At 33.6% G+C, this 5,550-nt stretch overlaps 1 non-coding gene across 1 annotated transcript; it reads right to left on the reverse strand.

Annotated features, from left to right (window-relative positions):
- Positions 1–1,075: 1,075 nt before the first annotated feature.
- On the reverse strand, positions 1,076–1,149 carry TRNAI-AAU (transfer RNA isoleucine (anticodon AAU)). Its single transcript has one exon. It is a non-coding gene; the product is annotated as a tRNA-Ile (tRNA).
- Between the last annotated feature and the right edge of the window lie 4,401 nt (positions 1,150–5,550).

Genomic DNA, 5,550 nt, shown 5'->3' on the forward strand with positions numbered 1-5,550 from the left:
CAAGCGGGTTTTAGGAAAGGTAAGGGTACCAGAGATCAGATCCTTTGCCTTAGACAGATCATAGAAAAGTAAAGAATTTAGACTCCCTATGGTAGTGTGTTTTATAGACTACTCTAAAGCACTTTGACTGTGTTTAGCATGCGAAACTGTGGGAAGTAATGAAAAGAATGGGTTTTCCTCAACACACTCTGACGTTGAAAGCTAACTTATACAGTGAGCAAAAAGCCTTGGTCAGAACAGGTGTTGGATTAACTGATTGGCTTCAAGTTGGAAAGGGAATTAGGCAAGGATGTCTACTTTCTCCTAAGCTGAGGTCATGCATTTAGCATTGGAAGAACTTAAGACAGGAAGTACGATAGGTGGTACGAAATTTCTATGGTTGACCAGTCTCAGTAATATGTAATATATTTTACTTCTTTTATTTAGTTCATTACGAGTTATATTATTTTTTTTGTTACGTTTAAAAAAAACTGCTATAAAGTTTATAAAAGTATAATTTCGGTTATATCGTTTAACATTGCGTGGCGAATCGCATATCATCTAAATTATCTTCATTCCGAGAAACAAATTTCTTCAAGATGGATAATACAGTGAAAAGCTCGTGCGTTTCTTCATAATTCCGAAGATCAGAAATCCGTAACTGTATTAATTTCAATGAATGGATGGTTAAAAGAATGATTTTATCCACCGTCAGATTCTCGGAGGCGCCTTGTTAGGTCCCTAAAGTAGAGTTCTCAAATTATTCCCAGCCAACTCACAGATGTAAAGTGCTAACCTCGTTGACAGGAATGGCTTATATAAAAGTATCATTTTCAGTAGAAAATGACCATCCCTTATTTTTGATAACTGTGTTATTTTTATCATGGAGACAAAGGTATTAAAGGTAGAGCCGTAACAGTTCATAGCCCACCTCAAAATTAACTTTATTCTTACTGCTCAGTTTGAACGTAAAAAAAAAAAAGGGCATTCAATATAAAGCTGATTTAAATATCGAACATTTAAATTACTACAAGCCAAAGAATTTTTCATAGAAGCTAAAGGTTTCAATTTTAATCAAAAAAATAAAAATTTCAACTGGCCTGTATGGGGATCGAACCCACGACCTTCGCGTTATTAGCACGACGCTCTAACCAACTGAGCTAACAGGCCGTTGAAGTTTATGTATCACTTACACAAAGCAACTATGCAGACTCAAAAGTTGATTTAAATGTCGAACATTTAAATTACTACAAGCCAAAGAATTTTTCATAGAAGCTAAAGGTTTCAATTTTAATAAAAAAAATAAAAATTTTCGCTGGCCTGTATGGGGATCGAACCCACGACTTTCGCGTTATTAGCACGACGCTCTAACTAACTGAGTATATATTTTTTTTTTATTAACACTAAACCATCTATGTACAATCAAAATAAATATATATACAACTATTTACAATATATACATTTGTACATAGAATGCTTATTCTAATTGACATTTTGATTTACATTTCTTGAGGCTACTTCTACTGAGGTTATTTGTATCAACAACAGCAGCAGTGTACATTTAAAAATAAATATATATACAGCTATTTACAATTTGTACATAGGCTGCTAATTCCATTAGGCATTTTCATTTACTCGTTACAATATACTTATGACACCTGTTATACAATCACTATTTAAATAAGATACAACATCGCATGCTCAATTTCTATTTTCCTTATTGTCCTATTGAATTGCTTGAGCTGTTATTTTTGTTGATATATGTTACATAGTGATTTCAGTCTATTTATAAGTTCCATTATCAGATCAGTCTATTCTCGTTTATATATATATATATATATATATATATATATATATAAACAGAAATATATATATATATATATATATATATATATATATATATATATATATATATATATATATATATATATATATATATATATATATATATATATATATATATATATATATATATATATATATATATATATATATATATATATATATATATATATATATATATATATACAGTATATACATATACATACATATACATACATACATACATATACATATATACATACATATACACATACATATATACACACACACACATATACATACATATATACATATACACCCACACCCACACACACACATATACATATACATACACATATATGTTAGCGTTGACATTTTCCATATGTACAATTCGTTTTACATATATCTTCATTTTATATCTTTGTTCACATATTTTGGATGACTATTTTATTAACTTAATTTAAATGCACATCTTATTCTTAAAATACATACATTGCTTATGTTTTTATTTACATTTATATATGCATATATTTTGGTAGTATCTCTATATCTCATGCAGATTTTATTTTTTAGTAGGCACTCTTATTTTTACAAAAAAGAATTCCATCTTGCTTTAACATTATATTGTTTGCTTAACTTAAGAGGTAAATCTGTAGTTTCTTTATATACAAAGTTTTCTGAATTGCAGCGCAAGACGCAAGACGTTGCTGACTATAAGGGCGAAGCAAAATGCTTTTTTATTCCCTGCTATCTGATAAGGATTACTGTGTGAGGAAAAGTTTATGAGCTAAGAGCTCTGCCTGAGTGGGTGCGATTCAGAGATCTTCATTTGGAAGTAGGATGGCCTTCGGTCTCCTATATTTTGAGAAGTCTGTTTCATCATAATTTGCTGCTTGTTGCACTAATTCATTTGGATGTGAAGAGGACACTGAGAAGAACTTCACTGCTGAAGACTGCAGGAAAGAATAGATGTAGGGGATATTTGTATCCCGGTGAAGTTGGACATTTCTGACGTACCATGGTGCGTTTAATATCATGCGGAGACATTTGTTTTGCACTTTCTGTAGTTTGAGGATATTTGTACTTGAGGTGTGACTCCAGGCTGGGGATGCGTAAGTGATAATGGGTCGAATCAACAGTTGATAAAGGAGCAGTTTTATTTTGGTATCCAGCTTGCTATTCCTATTGATAAGAGGGTAAAGCTATGCAATGACTCTTGATGCTTTTGAACATGAGGCTTTTATATGTGAACTGAAAGTTAGTTTTCTGTCCAGCAGTACACCCAGATATTTGGCTTCTGCTTTCCAGGGAATCTTGGTATTAAATAGGAAGATATCATCTTTGGGGAGTATTGAGTTTTTAGTGAAGAGCATGGCAATACTTTTCTGAGGGTTTACTTGCAGTCTCCATTCCGAGAACCAGTGCTCTAATCTCTGCAGATTTTCTTGCAGTTTCTTGGTGACAAGGTGAGGTTTAATAGATCTGGCTAGTATAGCTGTGTCGTCTGCGTATAGGGCAATGATGGATGACATTGGATTGTGCGGAATGTCCGCCATGTAAATCGTGAAAAGTATCGGTGCCAGAAGGGACCCTTGAGCTGAATTGCAGAACCTGTAACTAATTCTGAATTGCAGAATTAGTTACAGGTCTATAAATGGATAATATATCCTATTAACATTTTGGGTTATTATCATGTTATGAACTTATGTTATCTGCATTTCTTACAATTATATATACATATATATATATATAATTGTAAGAAATGCAGAAATATATATATATATATATATATATATATATATATATATATAACATTCTTATCCCTTATATATAGGCGTACCTATATATTATTATTAATATTTTTATTATTTTTTTAAACTTTTACTTATTTATTTATTTTAATTATTTTATATACATATATACTTTTTTTTTAATTTTTTTTATTTTATTTTATTTTTTTTATTAGATTTGATATCTTGTTGTCATTATTCCTCTCGTTGTGGCGAATGAGCCTACGTTAACAGCACCTTTGTCTGGGATTATGCTTTTTGTTCAGATAGTGGGTTATCATTATTGTCTACCACTAACTACGGGGGTTCCATTATCGGTATAAGTTTTATTTTTCCTTCTTCTTCTCCTTCTTCAATTAGGCCGAGTTTCCTCCATTGCTGTGTTGTTATGCTTTTGGTTTGTGTAGTGTTTATGATAATTTCCTTTAAATAATTGTTAATTTTTGCTAGTATGTCTGGTCTGGTGTCTCTTCCGTGTATTTTGTCACATCTGTGGGACCATGTTGCATACATTGTTATTATTATGATTATTAGTTCTGTTTTTTTTTCATTTTTTGGTCTTCCAACCAAAATAATGTGTTTTCAGAGAATGGTTGTGTCTTATATAGGAATTTATGTATGGTGTTCCATACTGTGGACGTTTTGCTACAGAACATCATAATATGATATATTGTTTCTGGGTCGGGACAGAAATGACACTTCGCTGGGCCTTGTAGTAGGATTTTTTTTGCTACACACCACATTTTTGTGGGGAGACAGGCATGGTGTACTTTATAGAAGAATGTTTTGTATTTTGGTGATATTCGAAGTCGGAAAACTTTGCTAAGCACTGGACTTAGCCAAATTTCTCCTTTTCTTATTTCCCTGTGTTGGGGAGGTGAGAATGTCACTTGACTTAATGTTTTATATAGTTTTCTTGGTTTAATTGTCAGTAAGGTTTCGGTATCTGAGTGTTTCATTATATATGTGTACCCTTCGGCTATTTCTTTGAACATTCTCGGGCTTGGTTTTTTTATATCTGGAAGTGAGCTTAAAACCTATGCGGCAAACACTTTTGTAAGAATGTTGCCGCATAGGCATGATAGGTTTTTGTGTGTGCTCGGGCTGCTGTTATTGCCCTGCCGATGAGAGTTTTCAGATGGATGTTTAGCAATGCTAAACCTCCAGCTTCAACTTCATGGAAGAGTGTTGATCTGCGCATGGGTTCATACTGAGAGCCCCAGATGTATGTAGCGCATAGCCTGTGTATTTTTTCGGCCCACCTTCCGTGATACGGGGTGTTGTGTATCTTGTACCACAGGCGAGATGTTAGGTACATGTTGCAAACCCGGGCCCTTCCTCTGACGGACAGCTGTCTAGGGCGCATTGCATTAATTTTTCTTCTTTATGCCGTCATGGAGTTCTTTCCACTGGTCTTCGTGTGATTCTGAGCTTCCGATGTTGATGCCCAGAACTGGTATGTAATTATTCACCTGTATTCCTGAAGGAATCCTTGGTTGGTTTTCCCACTTGCCAATTATTTTGCAGTGGGATTTTGCCAGATTCACATTCAGTGCTGAGGCTTTGCTGAAGTCTTTTATTACTTTGAGTGTTGTGTCCAAGGAGTTTTTTGTTCCTAGTGTTAAAGTGACGTCATCAGCATATGTCAAAATTTTGGCGTCACTTTCTCCGTGTATATGTGTTCCTTTGATATTGTTGTTCGTGTTAATGGCTATAATGAGTAGTTCTAGGGCTAGAACAAATAGAGCCATGGATAGTGGGTCTCCTTGCCGGATGGAACATTTTATTGGGAAAGAGGCTGAGAGATTTTTATTAATGATCAGCCTACTTTCCGCGTTTCTGTACAAAAGCTTAATCGTTTCTTTCCAGTTTACTCCAACTCCTATTCGGTCTAGTGTTTCAAACAGGTATTGGTGGCTAACTGTGTCAAATGCCTTTTGAATATCTAGACCCATTACAA

Source organism: Typopeltis vanoorti, chromosome 8 (genome assembly GCF_054136105.1).
Source record: "Typopeltis vanoorti isolate ZY-2024b chromosome 8, IOZ_Tvanoo_1.0, whole genome shotgun sequence".
NCBI classification, from domain to species: domain Eukaryota; kingdom Metazoa; phylum Arthropoda; class Arachnida; order Uropygi; family Thelyphonidae; genus Typopeltis; species Typopeltis vanoorti.